Genomic DNA, 27,834 nt, shown 5'->3' on the forward strand with positions numbered 1-27,834 from the left:
AGACACAAAATCCCTCAACACAATACTAACAAACTGAATCTAACAATATATAAAAAAGATTATCTACTATGACCGAGTAGGATTTATCCCAGGAATGCAAGTTTGGCTTAAAACATCTGAAAAATCAATTGATATAAATGCCATATTAATAAAATGAAGGACAAAAATCATGATCTCACTAAATGCAGGAAAAGAATTTGACAAGATTCTTTGTCCATTCATGATAACATTCTTAACAAAATATAAATAATATAAGTGAACTTCCTCAACCTACAGTTAACATCATAAATAACAGTGAAATAATAAATATATTCTTCCTGAGATTAGAAACAAGGCAAGGATGTCTTCTTTTCAATCTGTATTGGGATTTCTAGCCAGTAATGCAAAGAAAAGAAATTAAGAGCATACAGTTTGAAAAGGAAGAAGTAAAATTCTCTCTATTCACCAACAACATAATCTTGTATGTAGGAAATCCTGAAGAATCTACAAAAAAAATTACTATAATAAACAAGTTCAGCAAGGTCATAGAATACAAAATCAGTATAGGAGGAGCAGTCATACTTCCATATACTAACAATGAACAATCTAACAATGAAATTTAAAAAACAATTCCATTTACAATTATATTAAAAATAAAATTTATAGTAATAAATTTAACAACTTAAGTGCAAAATTTTCACACTGAAAACTACAAAACCTTTCTAAAAGAAATTGAAGATTGAAGAGACATTCCATGTTCATGGAATCAAAACCTTAATGCCGTTAAAATAACATTTCTCCACAAATTGATCACAGATTCAATGCAACTTCTATCAAAATCCCGGGACTTTTTGCAGAACTTAACAAGCTGAAGCTAAATATATATGGAAATACAAAGGACCCAGAATAGACAAAACAATTTGGAAAAAGAATAAAGTTGGAGGACTATAAAACTTTCTTATAAAGCTACAGTAATCAATAGACTGTGGTATTAGAGTAAGAATAGATATATAGATGAATGGGACAGAACAGTAAGGCCAGAAATAATCCCAATTATGGTCAATTGATGTTTCAACAAAAGTGCTGAGGAAATCAAGAAAAGAATGGTTTTTCAACAAATGGTACTAAGAAAATTGGATATCCAAATGCCTCCCCTCACAAAATTGATCCTTACTTAACACCATTCACAAAAATTAATTCAAAATGGATCAAAATTTAAATATAAAAGCTAAAACTATGCAGCTGCTAGAAGAAAATATTAAAGAAAAAATTTAGGTTCTTGGGTTAGGCAAGGAGTTCTTACATACAATTCCGAAGGCACAGTTCATTAAAGAAAAAGATGGATAAATGGACACCATCAAAATAAACAACTTATACTTCAAGAGACACCATCAAGAAAATAAAGACAAGCTGTAGACAGAGAAAATATTTGCAATATCTGATAAAGGACTTGCATCAAAACCCACAAGGAACTCTTACAACTCAATAATGAGGAAAAAAAATAGCCCAAATTTAAAATTGGCAAAAGATCTGAATAGGCATTTCACCAAAGAAGATATATGAATAAGCACATGAAAAGGTACTCAACATCATTAGTCACTAGGAAATTATAAATTAAAACTGCAGTAAGACACCATTTCATACCCACTAGAATGGCCACAATGTAAAAGACAATAAAACATGGTGGTAAGAGTATGGAGAAACTAAAACCCTCATACATTGCGGATGAGAGTGTAGAATGGTACAACCACTTTGCACTTGATCTTAGCCAAAAGGCCGAGAAGCGATGGTACAACCACTTTGGAAAACAATTTGGCAGTTCCATAAATAGTTAAACATAAACTTAGCATACAATCCAGCAATTCCATACCCAGGTATCTACCCAAAAGAAATGAATACATACAGTCACATGAAGACCTGTACATGAATATTCATAGCAGAGTTATTACAATAGCCCCAACCTGGAAGCAATCCAAATGTCCATCAACTAACTGGCAAATGGATGAACAAAATGTAGTCTATTCATGCAATGGAATATTTTTAAGCAATAAAAAGGAACAAACTACTCATACGTACTACACATACTACAATGTTAAGCAGAGTAAAGAAAACCAGATAGAAAAGACTATGTATAAGTCTTATGTACATAAGATTCCATTTATATAAGAGGTCCAGAAAAGGCCAATCTACAGAGACATAAAGTAGATTCGTGGTTGCTGGGGTGGGGTTGGGGTGGAAGCAAGGGACTGTCTACAAATAAGCACAAAGGATCTTTTACGGGAATCTTTCAATGGAAATGTTCTAAACGTCCTAAAACACAGATTGTGGTAATAGCTGCATAATTCTAAACTTGAGAAAGTATTGCATTGTACATTTAAGAACAGGTGAATTTTATGGTATGTAAAATAAACCTCCATAAAGTTTTTTAAAAACCCAACTGGTTCAGGGGCGCCTGGGTGGCACAGCGGTTAAGCGCCTGCCTTCGGCTCAGGGCGTGATCCCGGCGTTCTGGGATCGAGCCCCACATCAGGCTCCTCTGCTATGAGCCTGCTTCTTCCTCTCCCACTCCCCCTGCTTGTGTTCCCTCTCTCGCTGGCTGTCTCTATCTCTGTCAAATAAATAAATAAAATCTTTAAAAAAAAAAAAAACCCAACTGGTTCATCAATTCTTACTTTTACCTAAAAGACGCACGTATCACCTGATACCTCCACATATTGAACCTTACAAATCTGCGGTTAGATGTTCTAGTTCTTTCTTAGCTATACAGGCTTACCACTCTTTATACAGGCATCTACTCTTTTTGTGTATATGTCGTTTGTTTTACCTATGAGGTAAGTAAGCTTCGTAAATTTTAACCACCTGGGGCAGATAACGAACCCATCTTTAAATATTTTTCCTATATTTCTCAAACTTCGTATTTTCCAAGCCGGTCCTAGAACTGAAAATTTTGTTTTGTGCTTTTGCTACTATAAATGTTGGGAAAACTTTGAGAAAAACAGCGGAGGTGGGACGTGAGATGCTCATATAACTTTAGAATCCTAGGGTGAGAAGGTTCTTGAGGTTCTCCTCATGAACTGCTGGCCTCCCCTATACACCATTTCTTAAATGTTTTCCCATCTCTGTCGAGCACTTTGAGTGATAAGGAGCTCACCACATTTAAACTGCGGAGTTGCAAAAGCTGTCTTACCCACAAAGTCTAGCTTATTTTAAAGTCAATTTTTGATCAGTTATTGAATCACTTGCTCCGCACTCATTCCTTTTAAAAACACACAATGTTGTTGCTATCAACAGAATGTTTGTTTACTCTGAAGCAGGGGAGCTAGAAAAGAAAGCCTTTCAGCCAGTAAGAAGGAAGAGCTGGCCCAAGTGTGCTGGTCAGGCCAGGCAAACTGCATCTGCTGGCCAGTCTGCAGGAGATGGGCGAGCAGATCCTGGAGGGGAAGGTGATTGGAAAGGATCCTGCCGCCAGATGAATGACCCTGTGTTTTAGGCCTTCCAGAGTCTAAGGAAAATGGGTTTGTTGAGTAACGCTGAAAGGCAGAGTCACAAGCCCAAATGAAAGGCCAAGAAGACCTAGCATGAACTAGCTGGAGGACAATCAGAAAGTAAGAGCAATGCATCCTTCAGGGACAACTGCCAGATCCCCACTGAGCCACAGAGGGGCAGCATGAGTCGAGGAAGTCCAAGGCTGGCCAACATTTCAGGAACACCCATCTATTTAAGTAATACTTCGAACAAGAGTCAGTCGGACACAAAACAAAACAAAAATACAAGATGAATCCTGGAATGTGTCTAACTACCACTGCATTTATCCCTGGTTTAAACTAGGCATGGCAGAACAACGGTACTTCAGTAGTGTCTCTTCTAAGCCTGCAACAAGTCCAAATTGGACTAACGCATTAAATGTATTTAAAAATCAAACCATAAAAAAATTGAAAGAATATAAATGAAAATATTTATCAAATCTTTGGAAGTAGGGGGGCTCCTTAATCTCAAAGCCATAGATGAAACCATAAGGAAAAGATCCCTGGGTAATATTAAACAAAAATATTTGTATGCTAATAAAAAAGAGAAATATCTGAAAAAATATCTAAAGTAGATAAGATAAAGATTTAAGAACTTAATTCTATAAAGAGGTGATGGCTATTGATAGGGATGAGCAAAAACTTATTTTCTTTCTGATTATTTCAAAAAGAAAGAATGGTAAGAAGAAGGAGAAAGCGGGACTGAAACAATCAGAAGCACATGTTGACCACACTGGCAATAAGTTTCAAGAGCTTCAATAATTCCACTTTCCTCCAAATACAGAAAAAGCTCCATGCACAAAATGTTACACATGGTGATATAGGAAAAAAAAATAAAAAATAAAGGTAGAGCCCAAATGCCCAACAAAATGGGAACACAAGGTTATATGATATTTTTTAAAAGTTTATGTGCAATAAACATATAAGGCAAACTGCATTTATGTCCTGATTGCAAAATAAATGGCTATGTAAAAAAAAATAAAATTAGAAGAAAATAACATCAAGAAAATATTAACCATGATTATATTAGTATGGTAGGTAGTTTTTGACCCTACTTCCCAAATTTTCTTAAATGAGCATATTAAATACTAATAGTAATTGCCCAGGGGCCTATGAGTATTTTTTTTCCAAATACTTTGCACTTTTCTGACTTCAAAAAAAAAAAAATACCTTTCACATTGTGTATTATGGACATGTATTACTTTGAGACCAGGATATTTTTTAAGTAAAGAATTAAAATTTTAAAAGGTCTTCAAGAAAAATTCTGAACATTGTAAATGAAAGATTCTCACTGCTAAGGCTACCAAGTTAATGAAAAGGTAATATGATTTCTGTAAAAAGAAATTATGCATAATTAATATCCATTTTTGTGGTGTGGGGACAGAAAGATTGTAAGTGGAAAGATCAACCAACCATCCTATACAGTAACAAATCAAATTCAAAATTTATAAGACTTTCACAAAATCTCTGAAAAAGCACCAGACCAGAAATGTTAGAAAACTTAAAAAAAAAAAAAAAGCAACAATTGAATTTGTTAGACAACTAACAAAACATACCAAAGAACCTTCAAACCACAGGGAGCAAAGAGATCCCAGGGGGTAACACTGGGATTGTCTTAATTAGCATTCATTTAAAAATCTGGGAAAGTGTACAGCAAAATCTACACCTTTACAAATGGCCAAGAGCTCTTCTGTATACTGAAATGTAGAGATGAAAAAATACATGACAAATTCATAATGACAGGAGCCTCTGGAGAGAGGAATGGCAAAGGAACCAGGAAGGAAAAAAGGAGAGAGACATCAGCTTTATCTAAAATGTTATGGTTTGTTTCACATAGAAGCAAAATACATAAAATGTTAAAGGAGCTGGGGAGGTAGGGAGGGGCCAGGTCAAAAGAGGCCTGTGTGCCAGGGTAAGGAGTGTTGAATACCACCTGAAAACAAAAGTTAACAAAGCATTTCAACTGAAAAAGGAATCTCCTTTGAGATCTATCTTTTGGGATTGTCTCAAATGATTTTTGGAAGTTTGTATTTTTCACATTTATATCTAAGTCTCAGTTATGGTCCAGAATACACAAAGCAATTCAAATTATATGTTGGAAGTGCACAGCTGAGGCTCATATGATGAAGCACATTTATCTCATATGGCACAATGAACGACACCTAATTACATTTCTGTACTAAACATCACTATTACTCATTATATGCTAACAGAATCCAATGAGTCGTAAATTAAACAATGTGGCTTACTATGTAATAAAAATAAAAAGCACAATGCCTATTATTATAAAACAGAAAGCTGTTATAAGGCTAAGAGGATGGAAAGTTAACTATGAAATAAGCGTCAGCAAATGTAAAATCATCGTTCTAAGGAAAATAATCTCTACTATGCTCCTAAGATATGGCTCTCGATTACACTTTGTGGCCCAACAAGGAGATCTCGGATTCTTGTCAGTCCCTTGAAGTCTGTCATGCTTCCTTTAACCAGATGCCTGGCAAACAACTAAAGAAACTCTGTGAACCAGACTTGAGGCTTCTGACTGATCCAGATCTCTCGGGAAAGGCTTTGCCGGCAAGGCAGCAAGGGCAGCACCATTCAAGGACTCTTCCCTGAGGAGGGCCAGCTGGGCAGACAGGCCAGAATCCACAGCTTTCTAGAAGCTGGCCGTGGTCACTCCTCCCTGCAGATGCCCTGGCGAGGGGTTAGGCCTCTTCAGCCTGCTAGCCCCTCTGCCTTGTCCCGACCACAGGGCTCCCATCCTCATGGTGTGGAGTGCGGGCTGTAGAACTAGGGGATCTTCAAACCCTGGCCCTGGCCCAATCCCCCAGTTATTCATTTAAAACACATTACTGAGTCCTCACTATGGTCAGAAGCACAATATTAGACCTTTAGACACAAAGGTAAATAATATAGAGCCTCTGTCTTGAGTGCACACCCCAGATGAAGAGCCCAGTACATCAAGTGAAATGACATGATGGGGGTTCTCATGGAAGTACATATGAGATGTTCCGGAAATGCTGAAGAAGTCATTCTCCTGCAGAAGAGCTAGGGGAAACTTTCACATCTGGTGGATCAGCAAGAATGTGTCAGACAGATGGGACAGAATGAGTAAAGACATGGGGTGGTGAATGCATAATGCACAACATGAACTGTTGGTTGTGACAGCAAGAGATAAAGCCAAAAGGTCTACCAGCTCCAGATTGCAAATGGCCTTCGAGCTCTTGCAAAAAAGAACCTGGACTTTTTCCTAAAGACAGTAGAAGCTGCTCATGAGTAGACGTAGGTTTTAAAATGATCTCTTATTCACTCATTCAACAAATATGTACTAAGCATCTACTTTGTGCAGGCCCCATGTACAGATATATCTATGGCCTAAACATCTCCCATTCTTTTTATTATAAAATAAGAAAAATATAAATGTAGTGAGCTAGAAAATATTCTAAGAAATGCTAACATGATTAAGAACATGAAAAAGGTCAAGAGCATGCAATGGTTTCCATATGACATCAGATCAGGACAATTAGGAGTCTCCCATTTGGAAACTCAAGTAAGACACAAAATAGCATCCAATTTTATGAAAAGTTTATGTTGTGTTATTAATTTAATTTAAATATCAATTTATTTATTTATTTTTGAAGATTTTATTTATTTATTTGAGAGACAGAGAGACAGAAAGAGCACGAGCAGAGGGAAGGGGAGAGGGAGATGTCGATCCCAGGACCCCGAGATCATGACCTGAGCTGAAATCAGATGCTTAACTGAGCCACCCAGGTGCCCCTAAATACCAACTTAAATGACAAATCCACCAGATGTAAAGATATTAATACTAAAACTACTAAAACTTGGAGGTTACAGTAGATCAAATTAACACAGAACTACCACTTTACTCAACAGGTAAGCATTCCTAGAGGTAACCATAAAAACAGGTTCCAGAAGAGAACACTTGCAGATCAGAGATTGGAAATAGCTCGTGTGTAAAGAACAGGGGAGGCAAGAGTATTCTCTCAGAACAGCTCCTGCCCACAATCACAGATAACAAGATTAGTCTGAAAGGGCCATTGTCCTAACAGACTTGACAGCCTTGCAACCGGTAATTACGTTCAAATGAAGTCTCCGCACGCCAAAGAACGTGCTGGCAGGGAAACGAGGACCCTGCTTTAGAGCTCTGCTTCATTCTTAGCCTACGATATCAAATAGGAAGCTAGGAGATAGAAAAGACACCATGATCAGAGTAAACGATCTCACCTATTTGTCTAAAGTATTCTGACGTCCCAGTATATTTAACCAGTGAAAACACCAAAACACCTTGTAAAGACAATGATTTTTAAATTATTACCTATTTTGCTTACCTCCAAACTCCCTTTGCTCTGGTATCATGTCTGCATTCACAATGAGCTAGCTCCAGTTTCCCTGAAAATGCTGGGTTTTTTTTCTTGTAGGCCAAGTCTTTTTTTTTTTTTTCCTCCCATCAACTCATACAAATCTTTCTAGGTTCTACAAATCCTTAACTTTCCCTTCCTCCAAAAAAATGTTCCTTGAGCTCTCAGTTGATATGCATTTTTTCCTCCACCCTCATCATACCTCGGGCATACGTCTATCACAACACCATTACCCTGTACTGGACCTCCTTGTTTGCTCATTTACACCCTCGTTTGCATGTCTGGATTTGTGCCCACAGACTGTAAGCTCCAGGCATGCAGGAATCTTGTTTTCTTGGTCTTTGTGCACTGGTACATCCTAATAAGTACTTGCTGGAAGAAGGAAGAGAAGGAGGGAAAGAGGAAGGGATGAAGGAAAGACAGACTAGAATGAATTTTTGGCTTAGAGTTACACCATGCATTCTTTCATTCATTCAGTATATTTTCATTGAAAGCCTACTATGTGTCAGACACCACTCTGGTAGCTGAGGATACAACAATGTTGCTGGGGGGAGTGGCGCAGAAAAGTAATCCCTGTCCTCATGAAGTTCTGTAGCATAGTGGGAAAGCTAGAGCATAAATAGTTATATGATATGTTAGGTAGAAGGAGTGGCCTGGAGAGCCATGAAGCAGAGAAGGTGGATGAGGGGTCCTACAAGAGGAGGTTGCTATGAAAAACAAACCACCATGCTTCCCATTCAATGCCTCACCCTCAACCTTTATTATTTTTATTTTCCTTCTTATAAGGAATGCATGCTTCCTTCTTCAGCCTCTCTTCCAATAGCAATTCTTTTAAAGCTCATAATTTTCAAGTCGTTGTTTTTAACCTCAGTCTTTTTTTCTGATGCCCAGCATCAATTGGGCTATAAATCTGTCATATACTACACTACTAGTTTAGGCCTCTCCAAGTTATAACCCATGTGGTCCAGCCAAGATACAGAGATTCCCAAAAATGCTTTCATCATATCCCAGCTGGAATCTCTTAATTCTTTATTTTCAGGTCTAGCCAGTACCTCCTATGAGCACTTGCAGTACAGGAATAACTAGGTCACAATCATGTTCTCAAGATTTGAATCCCCAATTACAATTCTCCCATGATAAAGGAATCTGTGTACAAATTTATGTGAACCAAGGTTTTTCCATTCTCAATCCAACTAGTATTTTCTCCTGTGTAACTTGAGTCAGGAACTCAGTTCTTGAGATAAAGTATTTTAGGTTTATGAACCACTGATTAATTCCAAGGGAACATTCAAACATCTACCACCACTCTTTCCTGGCCCACTTAAATTATACTTTATTTTTTCTCCCATTTTATCCATTATAATATACTCTGGCATTTTCACAATAAGAATGCAATCAGGAAACAGATGAACTAGCCTCTTAAATAAACAAAGCCTGTACTTTCTTGAATTAAGTGGTCCCAAAAATGCCCATTGCCCCTCCTTCCCTGGAGATTCTACAGTCAACAGTTTTGATTACTCATCAGTGTCATTTTTACTTTAATATTTCATGTGTTGATGACTCTCCATAATGCATGAATTAATGAATAAAAGTTAGGAAGTGAGCTGGCTAATACAGCATGGCCATCCTATTTGCAACCCCTTCCCATAAGGTCTGAGATGGCATACATCACTAAAACTAGTATGTTTATGACATATATTTTGCTGTAAAAGCAGTCTTCATTTGATACCAAATGACTGATTTAGGCAGCTTAACAATTCAAATTTAAAAAATTAAGCTGTTATTATGTAGTTGTTACTAAAATATTATTGCTCTTTATACCAATAAACAAACTTAGAACACACTGTTTACTAGAAGAACTTGAAGGTTAGAGTATATATTTTTGGCCAGGGATGGAGCAGAGAATCAAGAGCCATTCTATTGGTTCAAGTTTTTGAGAAAAAAAAGAAAATTTAAACCAAACCTTCTAAGGTTGGCAAATGATTCAAATTCATTTTTAGCTCATTTGTTAAAAGAGAAAAATAAGGAAGAAAATTCAAATCTCCAAGGTTAAGAAGCATAGGGTACCTGCCTCCGCATGTGTGCTCAAAAAGTATGTTCACAGAAATAATGACTAAACATTATGGACAAAACAATACCTCGGCTGGTAATAATGTTATTTTTTCAGGCTGTGTGGAAACACGGTGAACTGGACCAACTAAAAGTGTCTGTGGTTTGATGTACCCTTTGTTAATGTTCCATTCCTAGACCTGTGCTCTCCAAAGTGCATCCTGTGATTTATTTTTAAGTGAAAAATGCCAGCTGCAAAAATGCATCTCCAACTTGTTAAAGCTTGTAGACACTTACGGTGACTATGTACCTGAGTGGTGAACACAGCTTTGAAGGGAGGGCAGGCAAGGCAAATGCAATGTAAGGACCAGAGATGGCACCCGGAGCACTAGAACGTATTGTTGGGTGTCATGATAAATGCCTGAATGTAGCAATTATATCAGAGAATGAGAAGTTTTTCTTTACATGCTTATAATGAATAATTTTCTGGCAAAAATAAATTCTTAGAAATACCATATTCATTGAACTCTGGGCTAATTCCATGTATGAAGCAAACCAGTCTATTGCTTAATTTTAACAATGGTCTATTGCTTAATTTTAACAATGGCCCTTTTTGATGTGTAGATGGCTAACAGACACATGAAAAGATGCTCAACATCATTCATCATCAGGGAAATACAAATCAAAACCACAATGAGATATCACCTCACACCTGTCAGAATGGCTAAAATTAACAACACAGGGAAAAACAGGTGTTGGCAAGGACAGGGAGAAAGGGGAACCCTCTTACACTGTTAGTGGGAATGCAAACATGTGCAGCCTCTCTGGAAAACACGATGGAGATTCCTCAAAAAGTTGAAAATAAAGCTACCCTATGCTCCAGCAATTACACCACTAGAAATTTACCCAGAGAACACAAAAATACTAATTCAAAGGGATACATGCACCCTGATGTTCAAAGCAGCATTATTTACAATAGCCAAATGATGGAAACAGCCCAAGTGCCTGTTGACTGATGAATGGAAGAAGAAGAAGATGTGGTATATAAACAATGGAATATTACTCGGCCATCAAAAAGAATGAAATCTTACCACTTGCAATGACATAGCTAGAGCTAGAAAATATTATGTTAAGCAAAATAAGTCAGTCCAAGAAAGACAAATACCATATGATTTCACTCATGTGTGGAATTTAAGAAACAAAACAAATGAACATGGTGGGCAGGGGGGAAGGAAGGCAAACCAAGAAACAGACTCTTAACTATAGAGAACAAACTGAGGGTTATTGGAGGGGAGGTGGGTGGGGGATGAGCTAAATGGGTGATGGCTATTAAGAAAGCACTTGTTGTGATGAGTACTGGTGTTGCGTGTAAGTGATGAATCACTAAATTCTACCCCCGAAACTAATATTACACTGTATGTTAACTAACTGGAATTTAAATAAAAATTTGTAGAAAGAATAAAAACAACGACAGCTCTACTTTTTTTCTTTTTATATTGGGGTTTCAACTACATACAGTTGAACATATATTTCTACCACCCTCTCAAAAAAGCAGGGGAAGGAAGAGAGTTGGTATTTTTTTCATTTTTTATATTCTATTAAGTCTCAAGTTGCCTGGAGCTAGCTTTCTGAAAGCTATGGATGCTTGGAACAGCTCAGAACATGAACAAGGAGAATACTTCAGCAATCTTCTGACTGAGATGTAGAGTTCTTTTTTAACTATTTTTTTATTATGTTCAGTTAGCCAGCATAGAATACATCATTAGTTTTTGATGTAGCGTTCAACAACACATTAGAGTTCTTTTAACTCTACCTCTTATCTCAGTCCACATGGATCCAGAGAACTACATATGCAAAGAGCATGCTTTGTCCTGTCCCTTCACAAACTGTCAGGGAAAGAAAAATTCAGTTATAAATCAGGTCCTTTCAGGCTCCTTGTCCTAGGAAGTACTCCTAATCAATGAGTACCTCTTCCATACTTAATGAAACCCATGCACATTTAGATCCAATTCATCTGAATGCCCTAAGGGTGGCAAGGTGCATATGTCTTTGAACAACCATCAGGACTAAGAGTTATCATTCATATTAACTTCCTGAAGTTAAAAAAGGAACTCATTAAATAAATTATTTATTTATTCTAAAATCAGTTCTATATTGAGATGAATGATATTCTAAGATGGAATGAATTAAAAGATAACAGGAGAAAAGAGCCCAAATAATAAGAATCAAAGGGTAAATCTGGGATGGATAAAGGAATAAGTTCTTCCTTGTTTCTCAAGACAGTAATTGGCTTGCCCTGTAATTTCTTTAAAATATTTTGGATGAGAATACTTGCTTTGATAGCATAATCTCATGTTAACATTTTACATTTATTTAGTGGAGAGGAAGTTTCTGAAATATGTTTAATATTGTATAGAGTTTGAAGAAGAAACAGGAATCAGTGAATAGCTACAAAATACAAATTTTGAAATTGAAGAGATAGATTATGACATGTTTCTCCTTTTTTTTTTTTGGCAGTTACTGAAGTTAAAAAAGAAAGCCTTAAATATCCACCATTCTTGGTATTTCTCAATCCAACATCTTATTTTAATTTTCTTTTCCTTCCTTTCCATTTTTTCCTGTTGCTTTTCAGCCAACAGATCCTCAAACCTACCCATACCGTGACGCTATCAAAGAAGAACATACGGCCACTATGCATGCACCATGGCTAAAAGAAAACACAGAGTCTTCTGGATCATTAGTTCCTGAAAATCTAACAAACACGACATTCATATTTCTTGGGGGCAATCGAAAGGCATCTGTTAAAAGTCTGTAGTTTCCTAGAGCTATGAAACATGAAATATATCCCTGTTTTTTGGAGATCAATCTATCAATCAATAAATCAATCTTTTTCTCTCTCAGCTTCTCCATGGGAGTTCCACATTATATCCCCACTAACATTAGCTTTTCAAGCTTTCTGAGATGCTTCACATAGTATTATATACTGCCCAAGTGCACTCTCTTAACTGGCTTTTCAATGAGACTTGGCAAGATAATGCTCAGCCTATGGCTGACAAATAACCTTACAGTCAAGACGTTGGATTGGGCCTTTTTGAGCAACTATGGCAAGGCATGGGAAAAAAGAAACAAAATCTACTTAGACCATTCCAGTGATTCTAGACTATGCCAAAAGCCACACACCCAAATTTGAATTTCTTCTGAAAGCCAGGTCTCCTTGTGACCAAATGTTTCTCAGGGGAAGAAAATTGATAGCATATTAATCCATGTCACTTTAGACTATCCAAAGCAATCTATTTTAATTCTTTTCATTCTTATCCCCCTATTTTCAGCCACAGATTAGCTAAAGTTACCATTCTGTCCTATAGAGTTAAATTACAGCTAATTATAATTTCAAAATCAAATACAGTGAGTCAGAGGGGAAGGAAGCTACCCCTTGGAAACAGTGAATAAAACTGCCTGCACTCGTACAGTGGGGCAGACAAGAATCAAATACCAACCCTGATTCAGCTTGAGCTGTCACTGGGTTAAGTTAGTTCAGACATTGTTACGGCAACACTCCTGCAAATCATTCAGTCCACTCTGAACCCAGTCCTATTGTTAAACGTGAGAGGCTTGATGTATGCCAGATCCATTCTTTTATTCAACAAATATTTAGTGAGCATCTATTATGTGTCAGCCATTATTCTAGGCATTGTGATAAAACAGGCAGAAATCCCCGTTCTCATGGAGCTCCTGCTTAGAGAGGAGACCATTCTCCTACTCTAAATCCCCGGTTATTTTTACAAGAACAAAACTGCAAATCCCCTGACATGAGCATGAAGAAAACAAACTGATCATAAAAGAAAACCAATTCTCAGCCCTTCCTGAACACACACTCCACTACACCTAGTCTAATTTCACGCTTACATAAATTACACCAGAGCAGAGCAATTCATTCATACATTCAGATTCTCTCCGTCTGTGTGTTCACAGGCTCCACTGGGACCACAGTCTCTTCCTATTCCATTCACAGCTCAGTTGCAGCTAAACTCCCACATCCATCACTATATTTGTCTTTGGCCTAGGCAAAAATGTTTTCATCACACAGCATCGGCTTATAATTAAAGAGCAGCTCTCCCCAACAAATTGAATCACAAAGATTTGCTTAGTCCCATAAAATTTAGTATTTTAAAACTTGATCTAAAGGCTGAGAGACAGACAGAATGGAAATAGCCAAGGATCAGCAGGCCAACTGAGAATCAAAGAGGTACATGGGATGGAGAGAAAGGAAGAAAGGTAGAGCTAAAATAAAGATGATTAATAATAGCTAAACGTAATCCTACAGATAACTGTAATTCTAAAATTCAGGCAAATATTTGTTGGAAAATATGGATGCACCACAGTCTGGGCTGAGGTGGAAAACAAAGATCTCTTTCTTTGACACATGCCTTAGATGAGACACAGAGGGTCCTTCCAATCTATTTCCTTGATTATAAAACATGAGTATTCTCCCAAGATTGCTCCAAGGACCAAGTGAGGCTGTGTGTATGTCTATAAAGTACTGCATGTGTGGAAGAGATCACATAACTTTGGCTTTTCTGAGGTATTAACACTTCAGAGAACTCACTTAGCTAGCTGACACTGTTCATGGTTTAAAAAGGTCGAGTGGAAAACTATCCATTAAACGTAGAGATGGTACATCACTCATTTCTTACTTGTGTTATGAGAAATAAAATGTGCCTAAAAACTATTCCTTTAGTCATTCATCCAGTCAGTAAATACTTACTAAGTTACTAGGTGTCTAACACTGGAGGTAAAATGATAAACAAGACAGATACAGCCCCTTCTCTCATGGAGCAGAAAAAGTATTTTAAAAACTAGCAAAAAACACCAATGTGTCATTCTTATGTAAAGCCATACACCATGAAGCATGAGTTCATGTTTAGTACACAGTAAGCCTCCAACAATATTTGCTGTTTAATTTGCAATATATATTTTAGACACAGCAAGACTTTATCCATCAAAAGCTGGCAAAACCACATGTGGTATTATAAGAATGACATGACCAAACAGTATGTTGCTAGGTGGTTATTGTTATTGTTCACATAAACCATTACAAATGTATCTAGTGACTGAGGTGGTGGCCATGACTTGTCTAAACAGTAAATGATTTATTGATACCAGAACTACTATTAGGACATCCAAAGGCGTTCCCCGGGGAGAAATCCACTCAATAGCATGAATTATCTCAACGTGCTTGATGCCTCAGCAAACCATTTTCATGGTGTACTTGTTTTATGTATTTTAAATGCATCTAAGTTCCAGTTTAATCACTTCCTAGGGGAATGCTAGGGATGAGAGTTCTAACAGAAACACAAGGATTAGAGGAAAAGCAATATAAGTAACATAAAACTCAAGATTCCCTTGTTTTCAAAGGGTATTGGAAAACCTACAAAAAGCAGTCTCCCACCTTAACTGAGTCAGTATTTGGGGGCTCTTTAGGGCAGATTCTCAGGGATGACCTGAGCCATCAGGCCCCTAACATTACAGCATTATTTACAATAGCCAAGATATAGAAACAACTCAGTGTCCATCAACAGATGAATGGATAAAGAAGATGTGACAAGTATATAAAATGGAATATTACTGAGCCATAAGAAGGAATAAAATCTTGCCATTTGAGACAACCTGGATAGACCTAGAGGGTGTTATGCTAAGTGAAATAAGTCAGACAGAGAAAGACAAATGGTTATGATTCCACTTAAATGTGGAATCTAAAAAACAAAACAAATGAATAAACAAACAAAAAGCAGAATCAGACCTGTAAAAATAGAGAACAGGATTTTTTCCAGAGTCTGAGCTCTTAACCAGTTTTCTAGGAATGCTCAAGCAATTGAAAAAACATAACATCTCCTAATTAGGCATCTTAAATTAAAACACTGAAATTATTGTCATGGGATATTGACAAGTTGGAATGAGGGCTCCTTTGGAAGAAAATTTAGTTTTGAAAATAATTTTCCTATCATTTTCTCTCATTCATAAAAAATAAAGAATAACAATCTAGGAGTCATGAGAACATGCTAGCCCTGTGCACACTTCAGGTTGGCTCAGTAAGGGGCTGTAAGGACTTCTCAGAGTCATTGCCTTTTGTTTGGGTTTCTGATAGCTTGTTCTCTTGGCAGTGTGGAAAAACACTGTTGAAAGAAATGAAGCCTAAATAAGGTCTGAAAAGAAATAGCTCTATTCAACTCCAAATTGTGGTTTTTTTTTTTTTATTTAAAGAAGTTTCTATGGTGTTTAAGGGTTGTTTTCCTCAAAGAGGGCAATTCAAACTTCTATTACACACTGCTATCCACAGCCAGTTTTATATCATTAAAATGTATGTATGCCTCTGCCTTGTATCTTTCCCGTAGTACAACAAGAAAGTTCCAAAATATTTCCCACTTTGCAAACGAAGCTTACAAATCATTATACAAAGAATGAATCAAAATTTACTTCTGGAGAGCCATGGTTTTGTCTTTGTCTTTTAAAGTTCACTGGTTTGAATTTAAAGAATAAATCACTGGAATCCCTAACAGAAGGTAAGACATTTTCCATTAGGACTTTAGGAAAGAAATGATCCCTAAGAGCTAATGCATATTTATAAAACCATTTTCAATTTGGGTAAAATTTGCCCCCAAACCCGTAAGCCTTCTCTTCCACCTAGTTGAGTGTCCTGAGACAGTGAAGGTCAGCAATGTATCTATCCTAAGAGGAGGCAGACAAGAGGGTAAGGGCTCTCCAGGGACAAAGAGAGAAATGGGCCTGTTTTATGATTTGCACCATTAGAACATTCTTTATTTCCTGAGGAAATAAATATCCCAATCTACTGTTTACTTACAAAGCTCTTCTGAAACAGTTCAGAGAAAAGGGATTGCTGCTGAGGGAATAGGGTAGGAAAGTTGGAGAACATTTCCTTTCATGTGTGCCACAGAATAATTCACTTCCCACACATTTCAATTATCAATATCTGTACTCATAGTTCCACATGAAACACAGATGCATTTGTAGGTGCTATTGTTCAGAATACCTTTTTAAAAAATGTTGTAGTAAACAAATATATTTAAGATTTAAATGCTATCACCCATCAACTTCAAGATCCCACAGTTATATTAAGTAAAACAACCAAGATTTAATAAAAACCTACTCTCCTCACAGCACTGGGCTTGGTACTCTATGAGACATCATTTTTGTTCTTTGGTCTACGGTAAGCACCATAGCCCAGCTAGAACACTATACATAAATCGGCATTTTATTAGCCCCCAAACTAGAACGAGATCAGCAAATTTGATAACTTCCAAATCATGGGATCTGATAGGCCAAATTTAATTTAAAAAAATAACTAGTTAAAAAATGTGTGTGTGTATATTCACATATATAATCATGCCTATATATATATATATTCATATTTTTAAATTAATGTCATTTATGTTTCATTCAGTGAAGAAAATAATTTTAAGAAAACTTGAAATATTATAACTTATTTATAAGGCCTCCTAAAAGGCATGAACAGGATTCTAGATGTTTTTATGCTGATATAAGTATCTCAACACAGGAATCAATAAATGGACAGAGAAAAAAGTTTCTGACAAGATGAAAAACATGCACATTCCTTACTTCTTAATAAACATCATTAAAAACCATATATATCTCCAAAGACAAGGGCTGGGTCGCCCAATTATTTAAAAATATAATGAAGTACAAGAAAAATAAGAATTCATTAGAGGAACAAAAATACTAAAATGGCTAATGTGGCTTAAAGTGAATGACAAAGACCAAACATTTAATGCGCACATTAACCACCAAGTGGAAGTATGGAGGAGGTCTGGGCTGCCGAGAGAGTGATGTCAGTGAAGTTGCATGGTAATTGATGGAGTTGGGAGGTGGCGCTCCCTATGGTCAGGAAAGGACTGAAGGAATAAGCCTTAAAGTTGACCTTGAAAGAAAAAAATTTAACCAATCTAGAAAAAGAAGCTCTGGTTTCAAGAATATCTGATACTCCCAGTTCCGGTAAGGAGAACCCTCAAGTGCTGATAAAAACCAAATGGCGTACACGCTGATCACACCAAACCTTTACGAACCAGGTATTTATCCCTACTTAATGGGAGTATCCCACCCACCCCTCGCCTAGGTAATACTTTAGAATGTTTGAAAACCAAATCCCTGGGAATGGGTGTTTTATACTGCACTTGGATTTATGGCCAAATGAATCCTCTTAGGTACACAAAAGGTGAGTTACTGCACGTTGAAAATCTTCCTCCAAGAACCTCTAGACATGGAGTAAACCAATATTCATCTTCAGATAAGGATCATCTATGGATTTAAAATACCTATGCCGAACACAAAGGTGTCAGAGATGTCAAGTGGCTTGCAAAATAATTGCTAAAAGAATCAGAATCTAGATCCTCAGGATAAAGATGCTAAAGGTGTTAATGGAGAAAAGAGGGGGAGGATGGGGATTCTAAAATTCAGGGATTTAGAAGTGCTGCGTTAAACTAAGTAAAAACAGTTACCTTCTTGAAGTACTCCCAAGAGCTAACATGCTAAGACACCCACTGCCTCTCCAAAAGAGGACATGGTATAGAATTTCCAAAATGCTATTGACCATGGAAACTTCATTTCATGGCACCCCCATGGGACTAATGTTCTACAAAAAGTACTTTGGCACATCATCCACACCACGAAGTCCCATGTATTTGTCCAATATACATTCATAAACCAAAAACAGCACAGACTCTCTAGAGGCCATAACTACTAGGGAACATAAACACCAAGCGTTCTCAAGGACTCTCAATTGAGCATATAAAATTGGTAAGGGTCTCCAGGCTGCGATCCATGGGATTAAGCGAAGACATTTTCAGAAATAGAGCAGTCCACCCACTAATTTATAAATACAAAGAATTTTTTGAAATCCCAATACCCTGCCTTATACAGAAATGGTGCAGAAGCCATAGCTCAGTAGAACAGGAAGGTACCACAGAGAGACTTGAAGTAGACTTTCCCTTCTTTGGAGCTGAGCAAGTTGACATCATGCCCCCTCCTCTATTCTCATAGGAGGTCTCTAACACTGAGAAAGCTAGCATAGCAAGGACTTCCTAAGGAAGGACTTGCCCTCCATTCTCCCCTGGTCAATTTCAGTCTCTGCATCTTTATACTATCTCTTCCCTTCCTCTGTAGTATTTCTCATTTACTTTACCTCACTAAATATTTGCCCTGCTTGGTTATTTTACCATTTCCTATATGCATTTCTATCTTTTCAAAAAATGATTTTTAGTCCCTGATGACAAGAAGCATAAATTTCCTTCTGACTCCATCATAGTGCCTAGCTTAGGGCTGAGCTTTTAGGAAATATTTGCTATAGTTGCTATACCTAACTGACATGACGACAAGAGATTTTGCTCATCCACTTATATTTGAACAAAATTCAACTTAGAAACTCCTGAGAAATTAGACTCTAACCTAAAATGTCTAACTTTTTTTAACATCGGTTTATTTTTAAATATCGGTACAGGCTCTGACTCTCTAAGATGCTGCTTTCTTAAAAGTTGAAGAAGAAGCAGTGGAAAGAAGGAAAACTGGAGACCTAATAGAGACCTTAGGGGAAGTGTTGATGTGTAATATTAGAAGCAAAGCTCTACAGCTGAGCTGTCCAATGTGGTAAGCACTAGCTAGATCTGGCTCTTAGCTGGCCCAAACTGAGATGTGGCATAATATGCATCAGGGTTCAAAGTCTCAGTACAGAAAAAAAAATGCAAAAATATCTCAATAATTTGTAGTGCTGAGTATCTATTAAAATACAACTTTTAGATACACTGGATTAAACAAAATATATTATTAAAATTGGTTTTATCTGTTTCTTTTTACTTTTTCATGTGGCTACTAGAAAAGTTAAAATTCTATATATGGCTCACATTATATTTCTACTGGTCAGTGTTGCAATAGTATTTTGAGTACCCAAGACTGAAAAGTGATCCAACTATTAAGTGTGGCTACTAACTTATAAAAACTAGTTTCATCTTTTTTAAAAGTTCATAAGAGCTTTAAAAAAGAAAAAAAAACATTAAATTTGAAAACAAACTGTCTTGGAAGATGAAACCATGATACCAAACTTTATATCAAGTTTCATAACTATTTTTTTCAAATTTAAGAGCTGTATTAAATGATTCATTTTTTTAAAGATTTTATTTATTCATTTGACAGAGAGAGAGAGACAGCCAGTGAGAGAGGGAACACAAGCAGGGGGAGTGGGAGAGGAAGAAGCAGGCTCCCAGCAGAGGAGCCTAATGTGGGGCTCAATCCCAGAACGCTGGAATCATGCCCTGAGCCGAAGGCAGACACTTAACAACTGAGCCACCCAGGCGTTACAATGAACATTTCAGTTGAAGCACCAAGATAAAAGATGCCACATTCTAAGTCAAGTGTGACACGATGATGCAGAATTTGCAAAGGAGGTAATGACAATCTGGTCATAGGGCTCTTAAACCCTCATGCCTAACAGGAATATAAACATGTCTGAGGTAGTCAGAGATGGGAAGGGGATTACTTGGGAGAGAGCTGGACTGTCACTAGCTCTCTAGGAGGCTGGTGGAAGACCACAGTATGATGATAAGTCATGAGAGGGGCTTCAAGGAGACTGCTCAGACTGCAAGATATGTAACCACTGCAGTTTGGAGGACACCGTGGCTTGGGAACCGTCTAATGCCTGGCAACTGGCTGGCCAGATGCTTGATGTGGTTTAAGGGGGAGGTTGCTATCTTGTTGAAGTTGGTCTGCCCTCTGAAAATGTGTTGTGGCAAAAAGCTCATGAGTGTTTTCCACCAGGTAGCTGTGGACTACTTCAAGAGAAAGCTGGTGTGGATTGGGCTTAGATCCCTCTCAGAGGGCTGCCTGGAGTGGAGTGGCAAAGAGGCCCCAGATGGCTGCAGGGACCACTGAACATCCAGGGCTTGAGGAAGGAAATGTAAGCAATCAATAAGAATACAGACATCGTTGCTCACATAAGGGGGCCACAGGGGAGACATTCTGAAAGGGACCAGAAAATGTCACCTATCAGCTGGGGGAAAACTAGCCCATAAAGTGGGCTGAGAGGGACAGTAAGTGGGAGACAAAAATTAAACTGCTTTGTGATGGCCCCCCACCAGTCACAGCAGACACATGTAGCATCCAGAGGCACGGGAGCATACGTTCCCTATGCGCAACCACAAAAGCTGAATGTCTAGCTCAACAGATGCATTTCCTGGAAATGTTCTAGGAAGATCAAGTTTATTCAATGATCCACCAACTGTCAAATATTGCAATACCACTTCAGATGCCTAGTAACATTTAGGGCATTTGGCCCCTGCTATCTACACATAGGTATTTACTTTCCATTTAGAGTAAATCCCAAAGGCAAAGCTCACAAGGGCCTCAACATATTTCAGTAAGAGCTGTTTATTGCCTGTTACCTTTTAGAATAAAGAAATTCATAGTTCACAGAGCTTTGCATTCCAAAGGCACTTTGAGAATGGGAGTTAGCTTGTGGCATTTATTCTGGGGACTTTAATAATAGCCACCTAACATGTAAAATTAGGGCCAGAAATGCAGTGTTAACCATATGTCCAAACAGAGAGACAGAAGGGAAAAAAAGACTCTAGATTTCATCAGTACTTTCCAGAAAAACTCCAGGAGAAAAAGCACAGGAAAATCAGCTCTTGATTCTGTGAAGCATTCTAGGCAATCCTCTAAGAGTAGGTCATGCTTCTACTTTCTTGTTATAAGGCAAATGTATCCAAAATACACTACCTGGTTACTAGGTATTTGGGTCATTATATGTTAGTCCTTTCCATTCACTAAACACACTACAGGCACTGCTTTCCTGGATTTACAAAATAAAGGCCTGTTTTCAGGATCGTTTTTTTGAAAATTGTTCAGTGAAATCATTAAAAACAATCTCTGTGCAAAACCATCATTTTTGTATCATCAGAGAAACTGCACATAATAGAACGAAGGGGAATTACAACCAACCTATGTGCCTTCTGTTCTATTCTTCCACTGTTTTCAAAACAAACAAAAGACCCAAACAAACAAACAAACAAACAAACAAACAAACAAACAAAAACTAAACATCTTTCCTGGCTCCATTAACACTGGAATTCCCTAAAGGAGGCAAGTATGATGAACAAAGATTATTTCACCTTCTCTGGTCACACTTCCTCATGGACTATGAATTATTGCCACACTTTCACTTTTTTAATAACTTTTTTAAAGATTTTATTTATTTAAGCAGGGATTTTATTTATTTAAGCTGAGCAGGGAGCCTGATATGGGACTTGATCTCAGGACCCTGCGATCATGACCTGAGCCAAAGGCAGATGCTTAACCAACTGAGCCACCCAGGAGCCCCACCACACTTTCGTTTTTATTCTACTCATTTGCCCCCCATTGTTCTTTCTTCTTAGAGCTTTCAGTTCTATAATACTTTCCCCTATACTTAAATAATAACCAGCAGAACAGCCAGTAGACTTTCTTGATTTGGCAAAAATCCAAGCATTGTCTTCACGGTTTAGACTTGGGTAGGAATTTAATATTGAACAAATGATTTGGGACAGGGAAGAATTCATGTCCATGCTTACATTCAGACGGTACATAATGAAGATCTCCAGATGGCGTAATGATAGAAAATATCTTGTTATTAGCATTTATGCTTCCAAAAGGGTTCATCTGGCTTGCACAAAGTTTAACATTAAAACATTAATCCAATTCCATGTGCTTTAAGAGTCACACAAGCCAATTCTTTTCACTGCTTTTTTAATCTAAGTCCATTTTTTACCCCAAACAACTAAAGTGTTTGACTATCCTACAGTCACTAAAATGGACCCTTTCTTAGGCTGTTTCTAAAAAATTTAAATGCCTCCCAGAGAGGAGAGCAAAATGTTCACACACTCATTCGAACGTTTTGCTAACTCTGTAAAGATAATTCCAAAAAAGAGTTTCCAAACATGATCTGAAGAATTGTAATATCATAGGACAACTATATCACCTTCCATGGTAACTGCACAAACAACAATATTCATTTTGTATGTTCACATTTCAGAATGTTGGTTCAGTCCTTTGGAGTCAATCTGCATGTACTATAAACAGACAGGAATCATCCCTTCTCCAAGAGTGGGTTATGTTTAAAATATTAAAATCAAGCAAACAGAGAAATAGTCCAAGTCTCCACATTAGATACACCCAAGCAATACTCAAGACTCCTTTCCCTTGGTACTTAAAAGCAACTTAGCTCAACTCTCCCAGGGAGGGAAACTACTTACCTAGATGAATTTCTTGAAGTGCTTTTTTCTTTTCTTTTCTTTTTTAATCTATTACTTCCATGCTAAAACTCATAGTTCTGGATTTCTTTCTATGATTCCTCAGAAAAATTCTCTCTGGTTACTAATGAGCTCTTCCCAGGGAAACCCAAACATAGCACAGTGGTTATGTGCATAGGCTTTTAAGCCAGTCTAGCTGGTTTCAGGTTTTTGATTGCACCTCTTACGAGCTGTCTGACCTTGGGCAAGCTCTTTGACCTCTGCCTCTGTTCACTCCTCTGTAAAGCAGGACTCATTACAGGACTTTACTCACAAGTTTGTTGCAAATTGCCCAAGTAAAATGTTCAGCTCGCTGCCTGGCACACTCCAACTACACAGTACACTCACCTGTTGCTCCGTCAAAGGCCCTTTTGTGATTCTCATTCTTTCTTGACCCTTTGAAGAGCCTAACAATTGTCAGGCTATTTCTTGAACTGCTTGCCTTTAGTTTCTTTGGCTCAGTGCTCCCCGGTTCTCTTGCTTCTCCTCAAGTTTTCTCAGTATCTACCTTCTGTTCTCTTCTTCCCCAAGCCTATTCATCATTATCCCTTCCCCATCTCCAACTTCAGCTCTATCCCTATTATTCTCTCTTTTATCATTATCTGGAGAAGTCTTATCCCCTCACATGATTCACTGTGTTTAATAGAAGAGCATTTAACAAGATTTTAAGTAGTCAGCATTCTGAGGCAAGACAGCAAGAGAAAATGTGATTCCACATACTCTTGTTGGCAATAACTATGCAATACACAACTAGCTTGTGCTGTCACTGCCAAAATAGGCACTGATCTCATTTTAATACTCTAATAAGAAATCCAAAGAAAGAAAGAAAGAAAGAAAGAAAATTTTAAAATACTATACCACTGAGGGTAGGCAAGATAAGTTTTACAAAGTTGCTCAAGGCCCCAGCAGAGTGAAGGCAAAAATGAAGGGGAGTAGGGGAAGGAGGCTATCCAAAAAACCGTAAGTATAAATTTACACTCCACGTAAATGTAGTAGGAGGTGGCAGACTGAAGTGCCTGCAGGGGCTGAGCAGCAAACTAAATGGAAGCAAACTAAAAATGAATGAAGTGAGCAGAATGCATCACAATAGGGAGTGGTAAAGACTGTGACAAACTGGAACATGTAACTAGACGTATTCACATCCGGTTTTTAAAAAGTAAACACTGCAGGCCAAGCAAATCGTTAAGTTGCTACTTTTCTTCCTTTTAGTACAGAGAGCCAGGCAAGAGTATCACTGCCACCTGCCCGATGAGGCTAATAAGCCAAGATATTCTTTAAGAACATTATTTGTTTTACTGGTTAAAAGCTACAAGTGATAAAGCAGGTGAAAGTAATAATATAAAAAAATAAAATAAAATAAAAGCTACAAGTGAGACCAATTTGCTTCATGTTCTGGTTGCATTTGTTGAATGAATGTTCTAATTTGCAATTCAAGCGTGGATCCACTGCTTGTCACCACCACAAAGCCAAACACTATGTTCATGGATTATTAAGATTCACTTACTGGCTCAAAGTGATCCAAATACTGCCAGTGTCACCCCCAAAGTGTATTCCACACTCGCACTGGCTGAGGTAGTTACAGTTGTACAGAAGTTCCAGGGTCTGCCGGGAACAAAGCTGCTTACCCTGAGAAGTACTTGTAACTGACACTTGAAATGGTCCTTTCCATGTGTGTTACATCATGATCAGAAGTTGTTTATTTGCTTATTGCCACCTGGTTTTAGTCAAAATATACCTTTCTTTCTGCATCCTTTCCAACTGAAAAATGACAGTCTTGTGGCCCTAAAAGACCAGACTTGTGAAAGACGGGGCCAAATTCAATTAGTCATCAACACTGTAAACTCTGCTTGAAATGAAACCGGTGAAAAGTATCCACAAGTAGGTAAACAGCAATTCTAGGAGACACTTGTTCATATCTGATAATCATATCTCCAGATTTTCTGGTGCTTTAAAATAAGTCCAGTTCAACATTTATTGGCCATTGCTATGCATGAGGCGTTGAACTTGGTGTGGGAATTAAAAAGCTGATGTACTGTATGGTGACTAACATAATATAATAAAAAAACATTTAAAAAAAGATTGCCAGAGAACATAAGACATTAAAAAAATAAAAAATAAAAAGCTGATGAAACCACAGTTGCTGCTGAGGAGCTTATATCCTGGTCGGGGAGAGAGGCATGGGAACCTGCTGTTTCAATATAATGTGGTAAGTACTATCAAAACATGCGTGGAGAGTGTGCTAAGGGAGATTGCAGGAGCACTTGGCTCAGCCTCCTGGAAGGGAGGAAGGAGATTAATAAAGACCTCCTGGAAGTTCTTTTTAAAAATAAAAAGCCATATTCGAATTAAAACGTAATGCAACAACTAGCCTAGGTAGTTAAACAACTTAATAAACCAGCCTAGGTAATAAACAACTTAATCAATATATTAACCCACCATCAGAAGTCACAGTGAACATTTCCCTATGCTTCAGGATGGATTTGTCCTGACTCGGTCCCACATTTTTATTAATCATTCTTGAAATCACGAGCATGCATTTGAGTAAAGAGGTATATTGCCTCTAGTTCTTTAAAGAGGTAAGCAGATGACTTCCATAAAAGCAGGAAACAGTGAAGACTCTATAAGTAGAAATACAATTCTGGAATCAAAAAGACTCCCCTCTCCCATGTGGTGAGGGAAATTGCACCTGTACTTCCCTTCTCCCACTGAAGGTCTGGGACGGTATTCATGGGTAGAACGAGCAAAGGGTAACAATGAAAGAGAGCCTGCTTCCTCCCCAACCTCCACTACTGCACTTGCCTGAAAATCTGCCATTTGGAGACTAATTTTATTTAGATATTCACCACCGTGAAGATCTATGGGACCAAAATACATTTATACCTTAGTGCAAATTTCAGGACAGCATTATCTGAAAGGGAGCAGTTAAAGACACTCCAAATGTAGAGAAATCCTTGAAAAATATGCCAGTCTTGATGAGAAGTACAGTAACTCAATGCATTCACTTCATTTCTTAATCTTGGTCAAAGGTGAAGTCTTTGAAGAAATAAATGTGGAATGCTTAAACATCCTGCCCCCCCTTTATTTTAGACTGTGTGAAACTATGGGCATCAATATTCTTTACAGTAAATCATTAACCACTCTCTTAGAGGTAAAATGCCCTGTAACTTCCTCCTATTCGTGATTTTTCTAAAATAAATTAAACCCAGGATTATCATCTGAGGAACTATTTTCACACACCACTGTCCAAGTTACACACTAGCAATTTTGATCTCAGCAATTCAAATCCCACATCATCTTCACTGAGTAATAATAAGGCCACAGAATGATACTACCTAATCGAAAGAGGTACCTTTATTATTCTGAATACCATTAGAGATATATTATCTCCAAATCAATAAAAATACTTAAGGTTATAAAGAGAAACAGTTTTAAAGGGGGACTCCAGAATGATGCCAAGAGCCCATGAGGCATTCCTCATCAAAACCTTGTAGTGTACTGAACTAAGATACAATATAATCTATCCAGTAATAATAGTAATTGACCTAGGAACTCTAGGTCACCCTTGTAACCCTTGTTACAATTACTACTGACCTAGTTACTACCTACTAAAATAGGTATTATTGCTTTATCAGCAAATAACTGAATTTAAATGAACTTGTAAAAATAGAAGCAGAAAATAATTTCTCCCATACCAATCTCAGCTCTTTGTTTTTAACATAACATATATTCAACATCTGCTACTTGAATCTTAGCTTTCCATCTCAGAATACAAAAAAATCTTTATACGACTTTGGATAAAAAGTGATGATTGTAGTTTAAAAGATCCATGAGTATTTTTAATGAGTGTTTTCATGACTATTTGTACAGTTTTGTATGAAATAAAACTCCCAAACCTTCACCACAAAACTAGGAATGATGAGAAAGGGGTATGAATGTAGAGACAGGACAATCGATAAAGCAAAGTTCAGGGGGTTGGAGGAAAAACTCAACAATATTACACATCTAAATATATCTCAGTATTGTATTTGCATTTACAAGTAGGCAAATCAGGTAGGACATCTCTTTTAATTAGGAGCAGCAGTGAGCATCAGACTTAAACACAGAAAACCCACATTCTGATTAAAGCACATTATTAGGCGTGTGAACTTAGGCAGATCCCTTGCCCTCCCCGCGCCTTGGTCTTTCTGTATGGAAAAGTGAGGAGTATACACACGTCAGAGGGCTGCACTGAGTATTGGAGAAACCACCTACGTGAAAGCCCAGTTCCTCCGCAATCGACGTTTCTAGTGCATTCTGGAAGCTACGCTTGTATGCCACACGGCCCCCCACTAGGTTCTCACAGATCTTTGAGAGTATTTTACTTCACCCTAAATTTTTTTCCTTTCCATACAGATGTTTCCTCTGGAGCCACTTCTCTAATTTACTAGGACAATAATGAACTCAATCCTTACCCTTGTGGAAAATTCTCTTTTTATCTTAATGCCTCTTTTTATGCATAGGCTCACTAGTGAGTCCTGCAGTCCACTGGCAAGAATTATTGAATAACATGCCTAGGCT

At 37.5% G+C, this 27,834-nt stretch overlaps 1 protein-coding gene across 1 annotated transcript in view; it reads right to left on the minus strand.

The window, feature by feature from the left end:
- Positions 1-27,834, minus strand: part of FBN1 (fibrillin 1) — a 225,713-nt gene that overhangs the window by 153,497 nt on the left and 44,382 nt on the right. The gene's annotated exons all lie outside the window — the stretch shown is intronic.

This window comes from Ursus arctos, unplaced genomic scaffold, assembly GCF_023065955.2.
Source record: "Ursus arctos isolate Adak ecotype North America unplaced genomic scaffold, UrsArc2.0 scaffold_36, whole genome shotgun sequence".
NCBI lineage: Eukaryota > Metazoa > Chordata > Mammalia > Carnivora > Ursidae > Ursus > Ursus arctos.